This window comes from Phyllobates terribilis, unplaced genomic scaffold (genome assembly GCF_046119375.1).
Source record: "Phyllobates terribilis strain yellow unplaced genomic scaffold, ASM4611937v1 Scaffold_8__6_contigs__length_399053987, whole genome shotgun sequence".
Classification (NCBI taxonomy): domain Eukaryota; kingdom Metazoa; phylum Chordata; class Amphibia; order Anura; family Dendrobatidae; genus Phyllobates; species Phyllobates terribilis.
In genome coordinates, this window is record NW_027362768.1 from 272725166 (window position 1) to 272748369 (window position 23204).

General features: G+C 46.7%; 1 protein-coding gene across 1 annotated transcript in view; it reads right to left on the bottom strand.

Annotated features, from left to right (window-relative positions):
* Positions 1–15410, bottom strand: part of LOC141157233 (microtubule-associated serine/threonine-protein kinase 3-like) — a 38912-nt gene extending 23502 nt beyond the window's left edge. The window contains exon 1 of the mRNA XM_073644243.1: positions 15189–15410. The gene's annotated coding sequence lies outside the window, so the exon portion shown is untranslated. The remainder of the gene's footprint in view (positions 1–15188) is intronic.
* Positions 15411–23204: the final 7794 nt, after the last annotated feature.

The window sequence follows — 23204 nt, forward strand, 5'->3', positions numbered from 1 at the left end:
GTCCAATTGGCCTGTAGAAACGGTAGGTGGTAGCTAATATAAATATATATATATTTTTTTGTGTTCCAATAGACACAGGAAATTTAAATGTGTAATTGCAATAATTTTCTGGGAGAAATACTTTTGTTTTGGAATAATTTCAGGGGTGCCAACACTTTTGGCGTTAAAAAAATTATATATATATGATTTTTTTTATACACATTTAAATTTTGTGTGTATTGGAACACAAAAAAATATATATATATTTATATTAGCTACCACCTACCGTTTGACATAATTTCACACAAATGCCCCAAAGTGGGACAGACAAATTTGTTGGCACATTCCATAATATTTGGTTTCATACCCTTTGGAATAAATAACTGCAATCAATTGCTTCCTATAACCATCAACAAGCTTCTTACACCTCTCAACTGGAATTGTGGAACACTCTTCTTTTGCAAACTGTTCCAGGTTTCTCATATTTGAAGGGTGCTTTCTCCCAACAGCAATTTTAAGATCTCTCTACAGGTGTTCAATGGGATTTAGATTCGGACTCATTACTGCCACTTCAGAACTCTCCAGCACTTTGTTTCTATCCTTTTCTGGGTGCTTCTTGAAGCATGTTTGGGGTCATTGTCCTGCTGGAAGACCCATGACGCAAACCCAGCTTTCTAACACTGCGCTATATTGCGACCCAAAATACTTTGGTAATCTTCAAATTTCATGAAATCTTACACAGTCAAGGCATCCAGTGGCAAAGGCAGCAAAACAACTTCAAAACATCTTGGAGCCTCCACCATATTTGACTGTAGGTACTGTGTTCTTTATTTGTAGGCTTCATTCTGTTTTCGGTAAACAGAAGAATGATGTGCTTTACCAAAAAAGCTCTATCTTGGTCTCATCTGTCCACAAGACAATTTCCCAGAAGAATTTTGGCTTACTCATGCACATTTTGACAAATTGCAGTCTAGCTTTTTGTGTCTGTGTCAGCAGTGGGGTCCTCCTATGTCTTCTGCTATAGTGTTTCATTTCATTCAAATGTCGGATAGTTTGCGCTGACACTGATTCACCCTGAGCCTGCAGGACTGCTTGAATTTCTTTGGAACTTTATTTGGGCTGCTTATCCACCATCTGGACTATACTGTGTTGCAACCTTTCATAAACTATTCTCTGTCGTCTATGTTCATGGCAGCAGCGCACACACACCTGCAAGGATGCCCCCCAACCAATAGTTGGGAGACCTCTTGTATAACAGGCACACTCCGCAATTGGGAGGTGACTTGAGCAACGCCTGTAGTTTCCCTACATTTTGAGTGTCCAACTGTATGTTGCCAGGACCCCCATTATTAGTCATTTATAGTTATTTCCTTATCCAGTATCGTCCCTGTACCCTTGTGTAGTGTGTATGTGAATCCTGAAGCCGCGTCAGTGGAAGCTGATCCTTTTTCCTGAGACCCACGCATCTGAATGAGAACCTATCCACGAATTCCACGTTGTCCGGTCTGTCTATCAGTCTCCGAATCCTGCCTGTCGGTGACTGGTCTTGTGTCTTCGTTCAGCGAACCCGACCCTTGGGGTTGGAAGCTGTGAGAAAGGGGACTGCCTAGGAGTGGACCTAGTGGATACCGGCAGCTCAAGCCTGACTCCACCATCAGGAGCTCCAGTGAACATCAGGTAGCCGCTTAGCTACGCCTCTCCTAGGCAAGCTCGGCCCCTTGGCACTGTGGGTCCACGAACCACGTGTGCCACTAGCGAGCGTGACACTATCTGGTTTCAGGTGTGATTTTCATATTGCCCACACCTGTTACTTGCCACAGGTGAGTTTGAATGAGCATCACAAGCTTGAAACAAAGTTGTTTACATAGTTTTGGAAAGGTGCCAATAGTAGTCCGGCCCATTTTTGGGGTTGTGTGAAATTAGGTCAAATTATTCTTTCTCCCGTTTTTTTTCTGTTATTCCAACACATAAAGGACATAAATATGTGCAATTGCAATATTTTCTTGGCAAAATACTTCATTTTTTGGCGCAATTTCAAGGATGCCAACACTTTTGGCCATGACTATGTATATATTCCATGTGTTGGAATCAGAGGTGTAGATACCATAGCCCACTCAACCCTCACTTGCAGGCAATTGCGTAATCTGACGATTGGAGGCAGCGGAGTTGCATCCAGTGACACTTCTTTATTCCACTTTTTCCATTTTTTGTATCTGACGCGTGGGAACTGTAGAACTGATAGCCTTTTTTACTATTGTGGAATTGTCCAGTTCTCTTTTGACACGTTTTTGTATTTATAGTTAACAATTTTAATAATCGACCTATTAAAAGTAAAATTTTTAATTAGTACATTTCATGGTGAGCTTACTTAAATTCATTTACTTTAGGTACCATTTACTCTGTGAAATAACGATTGGGATGAAATCTTCTTAGCAAGATTGGAGTATATCCTTTTAGGGACCCAGCATCGCAGTATGGGACCATGCCTGTTTCAGAATATCAATTAGAAGAAAAGGTTCCCACAAGTCTGTTTTACAGTGCAGAGTTTGTTTGATCTCATACTTCAGGTAAAGATCAGAAGCAGGAGTTGTTTTAACAGTGGAAGAGACATTATTGAGTACCAGAGGACATTGTAAAAAGATATGGAAAGTATTTGGAATTTTTGCATCAACAGCTGTTGATGCTTATACTCAACTTCAGCATCTCTGCTAGCTCTTGACCTCAAGATTTGCGTTGAAATGATCATCATTATGTGAATGCACTACGGTGATTATATGTTTGTACTATAGGATGTGTTAAAATACATTTAAAGGGAACCTGTCATGTCCTGTCTATGTAAACTGCCCCCATTGCGTTGTTTGTGATGCAATGTGCATCACTAACGCACTTATTTCATTAAAACCAGCGATAATATGAAGTGTAAAAACCACTTTATATCATACCTGCTCTTTTAGTCATAGGGGCGTGAGTCCTTGCATTTAGCCAGGGTTGGCACCGCCCACGCATTTGAATTTTGCTCCTGGCTTGCGCTGATGTAAGTATGGGTCACTTGCGCAGTATGTCATGGCCAGCAAAGCTTGTAGCGCTGGGAGCAGCGCATGCGCTGTGAGAAGAGGCTCCTTTCACGTGCACAGTGAAGCTGTGTATTTCCCACCTTCGTCATTTTTTCTGTTTATATGTATAGGCTTTGACTGAGCACTCCACCTCTAAGCCACAGGCGGTTTTAATAGCAGCAGGATCTTCCTTTCCCAAACACATGCAGACTTTTGTCTCTTAGAGAGGAGTTCACATTGGCAGGGTCCTGGTGTAACGAGAAACGCCTTAGCGTGGCTACCAGGTACACATGAATTAGCCAATTTACGCACTAAGATTTATCATTTATTTCTATTTTCTAGAGCAGTAATGCTATTCAAATTTCAGTTATATTTCATGTTCACATACTTAGCCACAACCCTAAAGAGCTATTCAGTACTTTCAATTCTATACTCTGTCCCCCAGTGCCTCCTCCCTCTCCTCTCATCTCATCTGCACCTTCTTCAAGCAGAATATTGACACCATCAGGCAAAGCTTTGGCCTACAGTCCCCATAGCACCTCCTCATAACTACTCAACCTTCCTCCTCCAAAACCAGCTTCTCTGCCATTACGGAAGACCAGCTTTCTTCTTTACTCTCCAAATCACACCTCACCTCCTGTGAACTTGACTCAATACCATTCAACCTCATCCCAACCCTAACCCACCTCTTCAACCTGTCACTAACAAATGGTGTCTTCCCCTCATGCTTCAAACACACCTCGATCACACCCATCCTCAAAAAGCCCTCCCTTGACCCATCCTCTGTCTAGCTATCGCCCCATATCACTTCTTCCCTGTAGCGCTGGCGTCCCTGCCCTCTGCTAGGCAGGGACGCTGCTCCCCTCACCGCTCTGCTCCGTGCCCGGCGTCCTCTCCCCGCTCTGCTGTCAGCGCGCGCTCCTTCCCGGCGTCCTCCTCCCGCTCTGCTCTCAGCGCGCGCTCCTTCCCGGCCCCTGTGCTTAGGGCGCGCGCGCGCGCGCTCCCCTCCTCTTAAAGGGGCCGCGCGCGCCGTCCTAAGGAGTCCCCGGCCAATGGCCGGAGGACTTCATCATATATAAGGCACCTCCTCCAAAATGGAGGTGCCCGAGCAATGTTGTTTGCACCTGTGTCTCACCTGTGCTTCAGCCCTCAGGTCCCGTTGCCAGTTACCTGCCAGTTACCTGCCAGTTTCCTGCCAGTTTCCTGCTAGTTACCTGCCTGATTCCTGCCTGTATACTTGTTCCTGCCTGCCTGCCTGAGGTCCGACGGTCTGCCTTACAACTCCGGTCAGTCTGTCTAAGGACCAACTTGTCCGCTCACCTGGGAGCGCACATCAGCTATCTGCCTGCTTGCCTGAGGTCCGACGGTCTGCCTTACAACTCCGGTCAGTCTGTCTATGGACCAGCTTGCCCGCTCACCTGGGAGCGCTTCTCCGCTACCTGCCTGCTTGCCAGCCCGGAGGCTCCGTTGTCACGTGCGGTGACCACCAGCTATTCCAGAGACTCTTGCCCGCTCACCTGGGAGCGCTTCTCCGTTACCTACCTGCCTGCCAGCCCGGAGGTTCCGCCGTCACGTGCCGTGACCACCTGCTATTCCAGAGACTCTCGCTTGCTCACCTGGGAGCACACATCTACCATCTGCCTGCTAGCCTACCCGGAGGTTCTGCCATCTCAGGTCGTACCTACCCCTTACCCAGAGACTGCCCTGATCACTTGCCGTAACTCCCTGTCCGTTCACCCAGAGACTGCCACCCGCTCCCTTACAAGGGCCGCCCCCTTGTATAGTAGCTCAGAGGTTCCGCCTCCCGGACCCGTTACAGTTTGCTCGGGCCATGGAACCCGGTGGCACCCAAGCTCCCTCGCTCTCGGACCTCTGTCTTGAACTGTCCCGTCAGAGGTCCCAACAGGAGGCCATCCTGGGTCACCTGCGGAATGTTAATACTCGCCTGAACACTCTGTCTGATCCACCAACAACCTCCGCCAGTGCCATATCTTGCAATCCGGCAGCTCCGCTGCCCACTAATACTATGGTATCCTATCCCGGACCCCGGCTCTCTGCACCTCCTCGCTTCGGAGGCGACCCCGTCCAGGCTCGGGGCTTCATAAATCAGTGCACCCTGCACTTTGAACTTTTGTCCCATCAGTTTAATTCCGACCGGGCCAAAATTGCCTTTATCATGTCCCATCTCACCGGGGAGGCCCTGGCCTGGCTAAATCCTCTATGGGAGAGAGGAGACCCCCTGGTGTCCAACTTGCCTGCTTTTCTCTCGGCTTTCCGGAAAGTCTTCGACGAACCCGGACGGAAGACCTCATCCGCATCCTCTCTGCTACGCCTCCGTCAGGAGGGTCTCACCGTGGGCCAATATGCCATACGGTTCCGCACCCTTGCCTCGGAGCTGGCCTGGGATAACGACGCTCTGGTATCCGTCTTCTGGGAGGGTCTGTCCGGTCGTATTAAAGATGAACTTGCTGGTCGGGACATTCCTACCTCTCTCGATGATCTAATAACCCTTGCCACCCGGATTGACCTACGGTTCCAGGAGCGTGCCAAAGAGGTCACCCGTGAGAGAAGGATTCCACGTTTAGCTCCTACTTTCCAGAAACCCGTCATTTCCTCCATCTCTCCCCAGGTACACTCTCCTGAGCCTATGCAGGTCGACCAGACCAAGATGGTCAAAACCCGTCAGGACTCACGCCGTGCCGAGGGGAGCTGCTTCTACTGTGGCAGTAAGGAGCACCGGATCCGTGCCTGCCCGGAGAGGTCGGGAAACGCCTGTGTCTAGGTTCGCTCAGAGAGGTCCACCTAGACAAGAATAAATCCTCTCCATCCCTGCTGTTGTCAGTTTCGATCATCTACGGGGAGAACCGTTATTTCGAACTAGCCCAACTTGACTCTGGAGCAGCCGGGAACCTTATTTCACAGTCCCTGGTTGAGAAATACCGCATCCCCACCAAACCTCTGGCTGTACCCTTGTCTGTCGCTGCCGTGGATGGGGGCCTCTTACCTCGCCCCATTCAACTCATCACCGAATCCATTACCCTGCAGGTGGGAATGCTGCATTCTGAAAGTATCTCCTTTCATGTTCTGCCTGGACTCTCTCACGCGCTCTTGCTAGGTCTGCCCTGGCTCCAGAGACATGCACCCGTGCTAGACTGGCAAACCGGAGAGGTCCTTCGCTGGGGACAAGACTGTCATAAAACCTGCCTGGTTCCCGTCCATCCCGTCCGTCCCTCTCCTACCCCAGCTAATCTACCTGGACTTCCGATTCCTTATTGGTCTTATGCAGATGTCTTTAATAAAAAGGAGGCAGAGACATTACCACCACATAGACCATACGATTGTCCCATCGATCTGCTACCCGGTACTACTCCTCCCCGTGGGCGTATCTATCCTTTATCCGCTGCTGAGACCCGGTCAATGTCCGAATATATTGAGGAGAATCTGGCCAGAGGATTCATCCGGAAATCTACCTCCCCGGCGGGAGCAGGCTTCTTTTTCGTCAAAAAGAAGGACGGCTCTCTCCGTCCCTGTATAGACTATAGAGGCCTAAACCTGATCACGGTGAAGAATAAGTACCCCCTTCCGCTCATTCCAGAATTATTTGATCGCCTGAGGGGGGCTAGGATCTTCACCAAACTGGACCTTCGTGGGGCGTACAACCTGGTTCGTATTCGTCAGGGGGATGAATGGAAGACGGCATTCAACACCCGGGACGGCCACTATGAATACCTGGTAATGCCCTTTGGTCTCTGTAACGCTCCTGCCGTCTTTCAAGAGTTGGTCAATGACATCTTCCGGGACCTTCTCTACTCCTGCGTAGTGGTGTACCTGGACGACATCTTGGTCTTCTCTCCGGATCTCCAGACTCACCGGAGGGACGTTCGTCAGGTCCTGCTCAGGCTAAGGCAGAACCATCTCTATGCTAAATTTGAGAAGTGCCTCTTTGAGCAGACCTCGCTTCCGTTTCTGGGCTACATTATCTCTCAGACCGGCCTACAAATGGATCCTGAGAAACTGTCTGCCATCAAGAAATGGCCCCGACCGGAGGGGTTGAAGGCCATTCAGCGATTCCTGGGCTTCGCCAACTACTACCGCCTCTTCATACCACACTTCTCTTCCCGGACGGCCCCAATTTCTGCGCTCACCCGTAAAGGTACTAATCCCAAAGAGTGGCCACCCGAAGCAGAGGAGGCCTTTCTTTCCCTTAAACAGGCCTTCTCTTCCGCCCCGGTGCTGCATCGCCCAGATGGCAACAAACAGTTCTTCCTGGAAGTTGACGCCTCCTCCTCTGGAGCCGGAGCGGTACTTACTCAAAAATCATCTTCCGGGAGGATGGTAACTTGTGGCTTCTTCTCTAAACTCTTCTCCTCCTCTGAGCGCAACTATTCCATAGGAGACCGAGAGTTATTGGCCATCAAACTGGCATTGGAGGAGTGGCGTTACCTGCTCGAGGGGGCTCTTCACCCGGTAATAATTTACACTGACCACAAGAACTTGGCTTACCTCCAGCATGCCCAGAGACTTAACCCGCGCCAAGCCCGGTGGTCCTTGTTTTTTGCTCGTTTTGATTTTGTCCTTCATTTTCGCCCGGCTGACAAAAACGTCAAGGCGGACGCCTTGTCTCGGTCCTTTCTGGTGTCTGATCTCGAGGAGGATCCGAAACATATCATCGATCCCGCCAGAGTAATGCAGGTGGCTCCCGTGAGTCTAAATCGTCTTCCTCCTGGTAAGACGTTCGTACCAGTACCTGATCGGGAGAAGATCCTACACTGGGGTCATTCGTCTAAACTAGCTGGCCACGCCGGTCAGAAAAAGACCCTCCAGCTTATTACCCGGCACTACTGGTGGCCTAACCTGCACAAGGATGTAATAGACTTTGTTTCTGCCTGTGTGTCCTGCGCCCGCAACAAAGTTCCGAGACACCTGCCGGCCGGCCGCCTCCTACCTCTGCCAGTACCTGCTGCCCCCTGGCAGCATATAGCGATGGACTTCATTACTGATCTACCCGTCTCTGCCGGTTGTACGGTCATTTGGGTGGTCGCTGACCGCTTCTCCAAGATGGCTCACTTCATTCCACTGCCAGGTCTTCCGTCTGCACCCGAGCTGGCTAAAGACTTTATCCGCCACATCTTCCGTCTTCATGGCCTGCCCCGTCACATCATGTCGGATCGTGGGGTACAGTTCACTTCCCGTTTCTGGAGAGCCACTTGTAAATTGCTGGACGTCACCCTGGACTTCTCCTCCGCTTACCACCCACAGTCTAATGGTCAAGTGGAGCGGATCAATCAGAACCTGACCAGTTACCTTCGGCACTTCGTTAATGCCCACCATTCTGACTGGGTGGATCTCCTGCCATGGGCCGAATTCTCGTACAACAATCACGAGAGCGAGTCTTCCTCCAAATCCCCGTTTTTTGTAGTCTACGGTCAGCATCCTCGGATCCCGTTTCCCGTCTCCACCTCGGCGGACAATCCGGCTGCGGAATCTCTTGTTAACAAATTTTCCTCCATATGGGAGAGTACCCGGTCCGCACTCTTTCTGTCATCCGAGCGTATGAAAAGACACGCTGACAAAAAACGTCTGGACCCTCCTCAATTCCGTCCTGGGGATAAAGTCTGGCTCTCGTCCAAATATGTCCGGCTCAAGATCCCTTCCTATAAGTTAGGGCCTCGGTTCATCGGCCCACTGGAGGTCATCAGTCAGATCAACCCGGTGGCCTATAAATTGAAACTCCCGGCCAACTTACGGATCCCTAACTCCTTCCATGTGTCTCTCCTCAAACCTGTGGTGCTTAACTCTTTTTCCAAGTCTACAGGTACGCCTCCTGCTCCGGTTTCTGCTGAGGACGAGTTTGAGGTAGAGAACATTCTTGCCACCAAAAGGGTAAGAGGAAAGACCTTTTTTCTGGTAGATTGGAAGGGGTTTGGTCCTGAGGAGAGAACGTGGGAGCCCCGGGAGAACATCCATGCCCCTCTCATCCTAGCTAAATTTCTGTCTGGCCTAAAAAAGGGGGGGCCTAAAGGGGGGGGTACTGTAGCGCTGGCGTCCCTGCCCTCTGCTAGGCAGGGACGCTGCTCCCCTCACCGCTCTGCTCCGTGCCCGGCGTCCTCTCCCCGCTCTGCTGTCAGCGCGCGCTCCTTCCCGGCGTCCTCCTCCCGCTCTGCTCTCAGCGCGCGCTCCTTCCCGGCCCCTGTGCTTAGGGCGCGCGCGCGCGCGCTCCCCTCCTCTTAAAGGGGCCGCGCGCGCCGTCCTAAGGAGTCCCCGGCCAATGGCCGGAGGACTTCATCATATATAAGGCACCTCCTCCAAAATGGAGGTGCCCGAGCAATGTTGTTTGCACCTGTGTCTCACCTGTGCTTCAGCCCTCAGGTCCCGTTGCCAGTTACCTGCCAGTTACCTGCCAGTTTCCTGCCAGTTTCCTGCCAGTTACCTGCCTGATTCCTGCCTGTATACTTGTTCCTGCCTGCCTGCCTGAGGTCCGACGGTCTGCCTTACAACTCCGGTCAGTCTGTCTAAGGACCAACTTGTCCGCTCACCTGGGAGCGCACATCAGCTATCTGCCTGCTTGCCTGAGGTCCGACGGTCTGCCTTACAACTCCGGTCAGTCTGTCTATGGACCAGCTTGCCCGCTCACCTGGGAGCGCTTCTCCGCTACCTGCCTGCTTGCCAGCCCGGAGGCTCCGTTGTCACGTGCGGTGACCACCAGCTATTCCAGAGACTCTTGCCCGCTCACCTGGGAGCGCTTCTCCGTTACCTACCTGCCTGCCAGCCCGGAGGTTCCGCCGTCACGTGCCGTGACCACCTGCTATTCCAGAGACTCTCGCTTGCTCACCTGGGAGCACACATCTACCATCTGCCTGCTAGCCTACCCGGAGGTTCTGCCATCTCAGGTCGTACCTACCCCTTACCCAGAGACTGCCCTGATCACTTGCCGTAACTCCCTGTCCGTTCACCCAGAGACTGCCACCCGCTCCCTTACAAGGGCCGCCCCCTTGTATAGTAGCTCAGAGGTTCCGCCTCCCGGACCCGTTACATTCCCTATGCCTCAAAACTACTGGAACAACACGTCCATCTTGAACTATCCTCCCACCTCTCCTCCCTCTTTGACTGCTTACAATCTGGCTTTCGACCACACTATTCCACTGAAACAGCCCTGACTAAAGCCACCAACGACCTACTAACAGCCAAATCCAAGCGACACTATTCTATCCTTCTCCTGGACCTGGCATCTGCTGTCACAGGTGTGTCAAGAGGTGACAGACAGTCGCCCTGCAGTGGTTTGCAGGAGATCTCCACATTTGGCAATGCAGACAGCTGCCTAGATAGGAGGCTGTGTTTAGGACCTAGCGACTACCTCCCTTTTGTCTGGGTGTATATATACCTGGTGTCTCTAGGTGGGAGTCGCCGGTTATACTCATTACTACTTGGACCTTGGCTGAAGCAGCTGAAGCAGCAGCAGCAGCAGCAGCAGCAGCAGCAGCAGCAGCAGCAGCAGCAGCAGCACCACCACCACCACCACCACCACCACCACCACGTCCTCCCCGGAGTCTTGAGGCCATGTGCACTGTTGGGAGTTCTTCTAAAGCTAAGTTGTTTTTCCCCTGTGTTGTATTCCCTTTTGTCTTTAGAGTGCTAGCGGAGGTTGACTAGTGCTCTTCTCTTTCCACCCCCAGTTGTAGCCTTACGCCAGGGATAGTAGTGGGAGGCACGTGATCGGCAACAGCTGTGGAGGCTGTATAGGGACGGTAGGGGAAAACAAGTGACACTAGTCCAGTTTAGGAGATCACCACTTCCCCTTTCCCTAGTGTCTGGGCTCCCTTTACCTTTCCCCCGTGTTGCACTCACACCTGGCGTGAAATCTGCCTTTGACACAGTGGACCATTCCCTCATCTCTTGACTGGACATTTATCATCTTCCACTCAAACAACACCACCTCATCTCGCCCCTTATCTCTCGGTGTCCCCCAGGGTTCAGTTTTAGGACCCTTGCTCTTCTCCATCTACACCTTCGGCCTGGGACAGCTCATTGTCCCACGGCTTCTAGTATCACCTCTATGCTCATGACAGATCTACCTCTGAACCTGATATCACCTCCTTACTAATCAGAATCCCACAATGTCAGCTATTTCATCTTTCTTCTCTGCTAGGTTTCTAACTCTTAACATGGATAAAACAAAATTTATCATCTCACTCAACCCCCCCCCCCCATCAAAGTCAATGGCTACCCACTCTCCCCAGTCCAGCAAGCTCGCTGCCTCTGGGTAACCCCAGATTCTAATCTCTCCTTCAAACCACATATCCAAGACTTTTCCATTTCCCGCAGACTCAAAAATATTTCCCAGATCCGCACAATCAAGGATCTGCAAAAACACTAGCGCACGCCCTCATCTCCTGCCTCAACTACTGCAACCTCCTGCTTTGTGGCCTCCCCTCTAACACCCCTCCAATCTATCCTAAACTCTGCTGCCCGCAGAGTCAAACTTATCCCCACGCTATTCCCCGGCCTCTCCTCTGTCAATCCCTTCACTAGCACCCCATTGCCCAGAGACTCTAGTTCAAAACGCTAACCATGTCATACAAAGCCATCCACAACCTGTCTCCTCCATACATCTGCTTCTTTTTTGCTAGTGTGAACATGCCTCTGTTTCTTGTATGTCTGCCATCTTAGACCTCAGTTCACATTGTCTGGTTTTTTGACTTGTTTGCATTCTGTGCAATTTAAGGGTGTGGCATGCCCTTTGTTGAGCTGATTGGTATATATGTAGCTTACCACGGGCCTAGGTGGTCTGGAGTTGGGACCCGGTCCTATTTGTCTACCCTTTTATATGCATTACTTCAACTTTGATATACAGTAAGGTTTTTAATATAGGCAGTATAGGTACCGTCCCAATTTAGGGTCACCTTGCCGCTGGTGGGACGGCTTGTATACTTTTTTTGATCAAAAATAGTTCACTAAGTACCCTATATTTATTATGCAATTTTGCTTTACATTTATATATAATTATGGTAGGGTATGAGATATATTTTTGTCTTGCTTCTTTTTTGCTAGTGTGAACATGCCTCTGTTTCTTGTATGTCTGCCATCTTAGACCTCAGTTCACATTGTCTGGTTTTTTGACTTGTTTGCATTCTGTGCAATTTAAGGGTGTGGCATGCCCTTTGTTGAGCTGATTGGTATATATGTAGCTTACCACGGGCCTAGGTGGTCTGGAGTTGGGACCCGGTCCTATTTGTCTACCCTTTTATATGCATTACTTCAACTTTGATATACAGTAAGGTTTTTAATATAGGCAGTATAGGTACCGTCCCAATTTAGGGTCACCTTGCCGCTGGTGGGACGGCTTGTATACTTTTTTTGATCAAAAATAGTTCACTAAGTACCCTATATTTATTATGCAATTTTGCTTTACATTTATATATAATTATGGTAGGGTATGAGATATATTTTTGTCTTGCTTCTTTTTTGCTAGTGTGAACATGCCTCTGTTTCTTGTATGTCTGCCATCTTAGACCTCAGTTCACATTGTCTGGTTTTTTGACTTGTTTGCATTCTGTGCAATTTAAGGGTGTGGCATGCCCTTTGTTGAGCTGATTGGTATATATGTAGCTTACCACGGGCCTAGGTGGTCTGGAGTTGGGACCCGGTCCTATTTGTCTACCCTTTTATATGCATTACTTCAACTTTGATATACAGTAAGGTTTTTAATATAGGCAGTATAGGTACCGTCCCAATTTAGGGTCACCTTGCCGCTGGTGGGACGGCTTGTATACTTTTTTTGATCAAAAATAGTTCACTAAGTACCCTATATTTATTATGCAATTTTGCTTTACATTTATATATAATTATGGTAGGGTATGAGATATATTTTTGTCTTGCTTCTTTTTTGCTAGTGTGAACATGCCTCTGTTTCTTGTATGTCTGCCATCTTAGACCTCAGTTCACATTGTCTGGTTTTTTGACTTGTTTGCATTCTGTGCAATTTAAGGGTGTGGCATGCCCTTTGTTGAGCTGATTGGTATATATGTAGCTTACCACGGGCCTAGGTGGTCTGGAGTTGGGACCCGGTCCTATTTGTCTACCCTTTTATATGCATTACTTCAACTTTGATATACAGTAAGGTTTTTAATATAGGCAGTATAGGTACCGTCCCAATTTAGGGTCACCTTGCCGCTGGTGGGACGGCTTGTATACTTTTTTTGATCAAAAATAGTTCACTAAGTACCCTATATTTATTATGCAATTTTGCTTTACATTTATATATAATTATGGTAGGGTATGAGATATATTTTTGTCTTGCTTCTTTTTTGCTAGTGTGAACATGCCTCTGTTTCTTGTATGTCTGCCATCTTAGACCTCAGTTCACATTGTCTGGTTTTTTGACTTGTTTGCATTCTGTGCAATTTAAGGGTGTGGCATGCCCTTTGTTGAGCTGATTGGTATATATGTAGCTTACCACGGGCCTAGGTGGTCTGGAGTTGGGACCCGGTCCTATTTGTCTACCCTTTTATATGCATTACTTCAACTTTGATATACAGTAAGGTTTTTAATATAGGCAGTATAGGTACCGTCCCAATTTAGGGTCACCTTGCCGCTGGTGGGACGGCTTGTATACTTTTTTTGATCAAAAATAGTTCACTAAGTACCCTATATTTATTATGCAATTTTGCTTTACATTTATATATAATTATGGTAGGGTATGAGATATATTTTTGTCTTGCTTCTTTTTTGCTAGTGTGAACATGCCTCTGTTTCTTGTATGTCTGCCATCTGTGACCTAGTCTCCTGGTACTTCCCTGCATGCCACCTCTGATCCTTACAAGATCTCCTGCTCTACTCCCCTCTTATCTCTTCTTCCCACAATCGCATACAAGATTTCTCCCGTGCATCCCCACCTACTTTGGAACTCTACCCCAACAGATCAGGCTTTCACCTACTGTGAAAACCTTCACAAGTAGCCTGAAAACCCACCTCTTCTGACAAGCCTACAACCAGCAGTAACCCTCGATTCACCACACCGCTGCACGACCAGGTCTACCCTCACCTACTGTATCCTCACCCATCACTTGTAGACTGTGAGCCCTCGTGAGCAGGGTCCTCGCTCCTCCTGTACCAGTCGCTGACTCATTTTTGCTATGTATACCCCTTTTCACATGTAAAGCGCCATGAAATAAATGGTGCTGTAATATATAGGGATTGTGGAACAGCACCACTTAGCCTCTACTCACAGTTGGTGCCAGGCCTCCAGACAAATGTAAAATATGTTCCATAATATATAGCAAGGAAAATTGAAAAAAAAAAGTGGACTTTATGCCCAAATGGCAACATTTCAGTTCTCTGAACCTTTCTAAAGCCTTGAGAAAGGTTCTGTGAACTGAAACATTGCCACTTGGGCTTAAAATAGTCCACTTTTTTATGATAGATATATGTCAGGCATACAAAGTAAACATAATAATAATATTATTGCACCATTTATTCCGTGGCTCTTTACATGTGAAAGGGGGTGTACGAAAACAATTACAGTAATCTTTAACAATACAAGTCGGCGACTGGTACAGGAGGAGAGAGGACTCTGCCCGCGAGGGCTCACAATCTACAAGGGATGGGTGAGGATACAGTAGGTCGGGGCAGAGCTGGTCGTGCAGCGATGTGGTGGAGCGAGGGTTACTGCAGGTTGTAGGCTTGTTGGAAGAGGTGGGTCTTCAGGTTCCTTTTGAAGGCTTCCACGGTAGGCGAGAGTCTGATGTGTTGGGGTAGAGAGTTCCAGAGTGGGGGGATACACGGGAGAAATCTTGTAAGCGATTGCGGCAAGAAGAGATAAGAGGGGAGGAGAGAATGAGATCTTGTGCAGATCGGAGGTTGCGTGCGGGAATGTACCGGGAGACTAGGTCACAGATCTATAGAGACGACAGGTTGTGGTAAATAAATACTTTAATATATCAAACTTTAACAGCTAAAATTGACAATACATATAGAAATATAAAAGCCAAAATGTGCCTCACACTTTGGGAACACAACGATAGCCCTATCCCCAATATATGTACATAATCCAGGTTATATTACTATGCTGGCAATGCCTGCGCTCATACAATTGGTGCAGTGTTATTAATGAGACTCGGCCAATATCAGCACATATTATCATTGGCATAAAATAAATACCTGTATGTAAATCCTATTGTGGGGCAAACACATGTAGCAGGTCCGGTGTCCTTCCGCCTATTAAATCCAAAGAGGTGACCAATAGAGAGCGGACAATACGATCACGCGGTGAAGGCCGCACATGTGTAAATGGATACAGTATAGTGCTGGGTATCAGCGGCGCATAAATCACAAACTCCGCCTTCATGAAGTCATGTGACTTCCGGTTTCCGGCTGTTGGAACGCATGCACGCAATGTCGTCTAGGTGACGCAGTACGACGGTGCGTGTCAGCAACCACTGATGCCGTGATTTCCGAAGTAAGGCGTGTGGAAAGGAAGGCGCATGCGCAGCCCCAGCATAGGCAACTATGGAGCAAAATAATGCAGATAGAAGTAATGTATTATAAAAATGAGGACTTGTGTGGCTAGTTAGACAATATACTAATCTAAGTGAGCTGCTCATTTTACTCAGATACTAATGGAATATATATGACAGTATTGCATAAATATCGTAATATAAGCATGACTACAGACTGCAATCCTGACCAGAGCAACTAGGGCCAAAATTGTTGAATGCAATAAAAAAGATATAATAATGAAAGTGACAGTGCATTGTTAAAGTGCCATTTTAATAGTGATCAGTAAAATACTAATGATAAACACATAGATCATTATAATAATACAATATTTGATAATGATGATGCATATAAAGGGACAGGGCAATACTGAAGTGACATAATGGTGATCAGTTCTAATGATGAATACCATATGTAATATATATATGGATTATTCATTATCCAAATTTGAATTCTTTAACAAATAAATAGGACATAGTAAATTGTATATAAGAAAAGTACAATCTTACTCCGGTTCCGCAATTGGAACGAAGAATGATAAATATAATGAATAAACAAATGAGCAAAATGAATGGCCATGTTAGTAGTGTTAGGTATGAGAGTGATGATGGGGCATAGACACGAGGAAAAGAGGGAGTACGCCAGTGAAAATAGGTGCATTGGTGAAAATGTGTGAGTGAACGAAAATAATATAGAGTGTCTCAGTGTAAGGATGTGAAGTAAGTTAAAGTGAAGTGTCAAATTTTTAATGATTAAAAAGTGAAAAATACATTTGTGAAAAAAATTGTGTATAAAAAAAAAAAAATTGAATGACAAAGAAATACAATTAATGCAATAAAGGGACACTAATCCCTACTTCAAGTGTCTATATTCAATCATTAAAGGACAGAGGTACTAAACCATTAAAAACTACCTATATAGCCATGATGTGACTAAGGAGTGAAACACAAGAACAATAAAGGCATATTGTAATTACAATTTTTTTATGTAACACAATGCTGGCACCCCTGCATGGTTTCCCTCCCCCCTCCATGCAGGGATTTCCAAGTCTTCTGGCACCTCTCCTGCTTCCTGTGAACGCTGCATGGGCTTCCTGGCGGCATGCCTAGTGCATGCACACGCTCCCCTGTTCTTAAAGGGACATCGTGTGCACCTTGAAAATGCCCCCAGCCAATATCTGTGAAGCATCTAGTATGAAAGGCATCCTCCCCAGTTGGGAGGTGCCTGAGCAACTCATGTAGCTCCCTACATAGTGTGTGTGCAACTGTATGTTGCCAGGTCCCTTGTCCTAGTATCCTGAGTAGTTAGAATCCAAACCCCTAGTCCTTGTGTGACCAGGACCTAAACCCTGTAGCTGCATCGGCGATACCTGAACCCACACTGACGATACCTGAACCTTGAAGCCACACTGGCGGTACCCGAACTTGAAACTGTTCTGACGGTACCTGGACCAGCACCAGTGTCTGCCCTGGTTGGCGTTCCAAATTTCATAATTTTGGAACCTCTTCCAGTATCCAAATCCAGCCCTGTCTTTTACTCCGTGTCAGTATTCGTTCTGCCCGAGTATCCAGAACCTGTGTAGTCTCAACAGAGTCAGAATCCTGTCCTGCCAGTTACTCTAAGTGCAGTCTGTGTCTGCTATTTTAACCCTTGGGGTCATCAGCTTTAGTACTGGGGGGCTGCCTAGGAGTGGTACCTGGCAGCTACCTGCAGGTTAAGGTGGACTCCACCATTAGGAGCTCCAGTGAAAACCAGGTGGCCGCTTAGCTGTGCCTCTCCTAGGTAAGGCGGACCCTTTGGCGCAGTGGGTGTGTGACAGCGTGACAGTTTGCTCAGGCCATGTCACAGATGTGTCAGGTGTGACAGACAGTCGCTCTGGAGCCGGCTGGAGAAGGTCACTGCTCTTGGCATTGCAGGCGCCTTCTTGATCCTCTCATCTCTTTGGTATTGTTGTATCTTTCTTCCTTTAGGACCCAGCAACTACCTCCACCTTCTGCTGCTAATTGACACACCCTTACTTGGTAGTTAAAAACTCTCAGTTTCTCCAGAGAGGCACCGGTGATAGTTCTATGTACCTCTGTGTTGGCTTGGATCACTAGCAGTTGGCTAGTTTCGTCTCTGGTGCCCTTGGAGGATAGTTGGCGTGATCTCTCTTGTGTCTGCTCATGCTAAGTGTATCCCCTTTGTTTACTTTGTTGTCTTTAGTTTGTAGTGGGGCTTGACTAGTGCTCACCCCGTCCCCTCTCTATCTAGGGCCAAGCTCTAGGGACATTCAGGGCTTAGGATCTTGCTCGGTGATAGGTGTGGAACCTATATAGGGACGGTAGGGTAGGCAGGGTGATATTAGTTCTGCCTAGGGGGTCTCCACTCCCCCTTTCCCTAGTGTTTGGGCTTCCTCCCCCTCTTCCCTTCGTGTTCCTCTTAGTCTTTCCTTCACCTTGCGTGACAGGCCATGGGCCCAGCTGATCCCTAAATCTCTTTGTGCTCGGAGCTGTATCAACAGTTGTCTCACCAGCGAGAGCAACAGGAAAAAAAAATTTTTTCTATCTACAGACAGTGGATACCCGATTGGAAGCCCTGACGTTAGCTGCTCCAGCCCAAGTTGCAGTACCTACGGCCGTGTCTATTCAGCCTGCAAGTTACGCTCCTGAAGTTGAACCCGTCTTGTCTGATCCACCACGTTACAATGGGAACCCTAAGCAGTGCCTTGGGTTCCTAGAGCAGTGCATGCAACACTATGAGTTATTGGCCTATCAGTTCCCCTCTGATCAGGTTAAAGCGGGATTCCTTATGTCCTATCTAGTAGGAGAGGCCCTAGCATGGCTCAACCCCTTGTGGGAGAGAGGGGATCCTTTGACCTCGGACCTGCAGGTCTGTCTGGTAACCTTCTGAAAAGTCTTCGATGAGCCGAGTCTTGAATCCTCTGCTGCATCTTCCCTTCCCAGCTTCCAGGAACTGACCAGAGAAGTGACACTTGAGAGGAAACGTCACATCTGACTCCATCCTTCCAGAGACTGCCTTTTGAAACAGCTGCCCATAATGAACCCATGCAAGTCGACCGTGTAAGGCTGGCTGAGCAGCAGCCAAAACTCAGTCGTGATAAGGGATTATGCTATTGCTGCGGTTGTGTAGCGCATCCCATCTGTCTTTGTTCTGGGAAGTTTTAAAAACTTCAAAGCGTTAGGTCTGTAGGAAAGGCTACCATTGGCGAGAGTATTCCCTCTCCACCTATAACTCTGGCTGTATCATGTGGAGATTCTGGTTCGACTGGAAAGTTCGTTCTGCAAGCCGTGGTGGATCGGTATCAGGTTCCTGTCCGACTTCTCCAGATTCCAGTGAGTGTGTTATCTGACAAAGGAAAAGACCTATCCGAAAAAAGTCAAATTGTTACTGAACAAGCAGAGCTCCAGATAGGAGCATTGCATACGGTGTGTCATGTCTCGGGATTCAATCCGGCAGTCCTGTGGTCTTATGGCAACATCCCTGTCCGCTGAGCCACAGGAGATCCAGGTTCTGCTTACCTTTTGCCTTTCCTCCATTCCTTTCTGACAACGGGTGTTTTCCATTTGCTATCTAGCTGGTCCTATCACACTGCAGGTGCTTCTATTTAAACCCCTCTCCTGCTTGTGTTCTCTGCTGATGATAGATTCATTTAGATTTTCTGCCTATTGATGTTTTGATCCAGTCTGTGAGTTTCCAGCAAAGGGTTCCCGCTTTGCTGTTTCTTCATTTCACTTTGCCCATATCTTCTGTTGGTCATTAGGAAGTAGACTAACCAACAAGAAAAACCGAACAAGAAAGATCAAGATAAAACAGGGTAAATTAAAAAACCTTTAACCCCTTTACAGCCTGGGACATAATAGTACGCACCAGGCTGTCACCCCCTGTTCAGCGCGGGCTTCGGCGCTGAGCCTTCACTGAACCGTGCACATGTCAGCTGATTATTACAGCTGACATGTGCCTGCAACAGCCGCGGGTGGAATCGCGATCCACCCGTGGCTGTTAACATGTTAAATGCCGCTGTCAATCCCTGACAGCGGCATTTAACAGCGCCGCGCCGGAAGCGCGTCACTTACCCCACCCATCGGTGACCCCGTCACGTGATCGCGGGTCACTGATGGGTGGGCATGACAACTCTGGGTCTGCAGCAGACCCCAGTGGCTGTCATGTACTGATCGCTAGTGGGCGGCGCTCATAGCACAGGAGCATTTCTGCTACAAAGAGGTGATCTGCTCATCACCTCTATGTAGCAGAGGCGATCGGACAGTTGCTGCCTCTAGTCTCCTATGGAGACTATAGAAGCAAGCAAAAAGTGTAAAAAAAAAAAATGTTTTTAAAAATATTAAAAAAAATATAAAAGTTTAAATCTCCCTCCTTTCGCCCCATTCAAAATAAAATAATAATAAAAAAAACATACACATATTTGGTATCGCCGCGTTTAGAATCGCCCGATCTATGAATATAAAAAAAGAATTAATCCGATCGGTAAACGGTGTAACGAGAAAAAATTCTAAACGCCAGAATTACGTTTTTTGTTCGCTGCAACATTGCAATAAAATGCAATAACGGGCGATCAAAACTTCGGAACTACCCCAAAGTGGTATCAATGAAAACGTCAGCCCATCGCGCAAAAAATAAGCCCTCACCCGGCCCCAGATCCCGAAAAATGGATATGCTACGGGTCTTGGAATATGGCGCCATTTTTTTTTTTTTTTAGCAATCTTTGGATTTTTTTTTCACCACGTAAATAAAAAAGAACCTGTACATGTTTGGTATCTACAAACTAGTAATGACCTGGAGAATAATAATGGCAGGTCAGTTTTAGCATTCAGTGAACGTGGTAAAAAAAATAAAAAAGAAACATCTGTGGTATTGCACTTTTTTTGCAATTTCACCCCACTTGGAATTGTTTTCCTGTACACGATATGGCAAAACCAGTAATGTTGTTCAAAAGTACAACTTGTCCCGCAAAAAATAAGCCCTCACACGGCCATATTGACCAAAAAATAAAAACGCTATGGCTCTGGGAACAAGGGGAGCAAAAGATGAAAATGCAAAAAACGGAAAATCCCAGGGTCCTTAAGGGGTTAATGAATCATGGTTAGGCCAGTGGGTGGCACTGCAGAGACAGGCGCTCACATACAGATATATACTAGTACCGATCAATATAAATAATGTTATACATGATTATACAGGACAATCCATCTTGTACATAGCATGACACATACAAAAGCATATACGGTAGTGTTGGTAAGTCGAAAATGGCTTCACTGAATTGATAGTACCATCAGGATATGGCTAAAGAATTTCCAATTTATGATGTATCCATTCACAATATGGTTAATATGCAATGTGCCAAATGGAAATATATGCTATGAGATCGGAAAGAAACCTTCTCATGTCATACCTATATGGTCCAGGAGAGCTGTATGGCGCCTACCGCTCTCCTGTGAATGGATACATCATAAATTGGAAATTCTTTTGGCATATCCTGCTGGTACTATCAGTCTTAGTGTTTACAATTATACACGGCACTTTAACTATTTATTGACTGCACTAAGGCACTTTTTTCAGTTCAGTGAAGCCATTTTCGTCTTACCAACTCTATATGCTTTTGTATGTGTCATGCTATGTACAAGATTGATTGTCTTGTATAATCATGTATAACATTATTTATATTGATCGGTACTAGTATATATCTTATGTCCATGAGAATTGTACAATGGTTTACCATAATTTTCACTTGTTTATACTTTTCTTGTTGAGTGCCTGTCTCTGCAGTGCCACCCACTGGCCTAACCATGATTCATTAAAGGTTTTTTAATTTACCCTGTTTTATCTTGATCTTCCTTGTCGGTTTTTCTTGTTGGTTAGTTTCATAGTTCCAGAATTGATCTAGTCCAGTGTATACACCTATCTATGGGTAATACTGATACATACAATAAGTCTGATTTGCCTATATTCTTTATCAGGTATGGTATCTCATTATGAAGTAGGCAGAGTATTTGTTTACAGTATTTGCTTTATTCTTTGTCTGGTATTTATTTACTTTATTCACTCTGGGAACTGTTCTTTGTACAGCATAGTTCTCTTGAAGGTAATTCACACTCTGCTCTGCCCTCCGGTTCTTTAGAAGGAACGTGAAGCAACGTTTATGCTGTTTTAGGACTGAGTTGCAATCTCCTAGTTTGTGGTTAAGGTTATTTCTGTACCCGCAGGCACCACTAGGGACTGCGGTGTCTGAATATTTAGTCTGTACACGAACTGGCAGGGTCAGTTGCGGTATTTAGTGGTTATCCAATTATTCCTGTGTGATCTACTACACAGGCATAACATTATCAAGGGCTCACTTCATTTTTTGTGTGCTAAGAGTCCATTATGGACGCTGTGGACGCCCTGACTATGCAATTTTGGTCCTTGTCTTTGGTGGTGGCAGACAACAAGCAGAAACAACAGTATGTGCTAACCACTGCTACATAGGTTCTGCTACATCTAAAATCGCCTTCTGAGCCTCAGGTAAATTTGCCAGATTGTTTCCACAGACTGCGGTGCCGAAATACCTAGTCTGTACAAGAACCGGCAGGGTCAATTGTGGTTTTTAGTGTTTAACCAGTTATTCCAGAATGATCACCTTCTATGTGCCACCTGTGTCGCCATCTCCTCCTCCAGGGCTGCTAGTCGCCGTTGTGTGCTGACATCTCCAAAAGAAGGGAAGCGGAATCGATATCTCCATGCACCGAATTTATCTCCAGAACCTTATTTCTTCATTCTCTGAGCCTTGGATATCGGATTGCAGGCAGATAACTTCCTAGTGCTGTCCGATGTTTCACACGCACCCATAGACTTGTATGGGTGCGCATGATCCGATCATCGGGTGCACGTGCCGCATGCTGCGATTTTTTTATTTATTTATTTATTTATTTTATTTATGCCTAATCAACATGAGAAAAAAATAGTAGGTCTGCACTGCCCCATAGTATAAGGTTAGTCCAAGTGCTATCTGATAAAACATCATATAGCACTAGACTGTGTTACACACTCATGTGAGCGAGCCCTGTGGATGAGCTTCACAGGAGAACTTAGATGACAGTAATGGGGGCCATCAAGCAGACCCAACTGATATTTGGGCACACACACATGCACTAGCATTTACGTCAATTAAATGCTGCTCTCAGATCTCCAGTCGCTGCATTTACAGGCAGATGTCGGTTATGTAACACAACTGGCTTCTGCCGCATATGAAACGAACTCAGCTCCTGACCTCGCTTCATACTGCCCTTAGCCACCTGTAATGGAAATGTACATTATAAGTCATTTAAGGGTTAAAAGTTCCAACTTTCGATGATAAACTTACCATCCTATAATTGATGGCTTTTGTCTTTGAACCTTTAATAAATATATAGTCATGTAATTTACTTTGTACCATTCCTTGGTGCTAAACTAGTGCCTTACCTGCCCTTGTATTCTATGGAATAAAAAGAAAACAGAAATCTGGATGAAACAGACCTTAAAAAATTCATCATAGACGACAGATATTTCTAACTCAAGGTCTGTGTATCAAATCGTAAGTGAAATGTGAAGTAAACATTGAATGGGCATCTTTGAAATTGTGTTTTTTTTTTTCCTTTCCATCAGTGCACAAATATACAAGCACAACCTGAATAAACTTTGTAAATAACC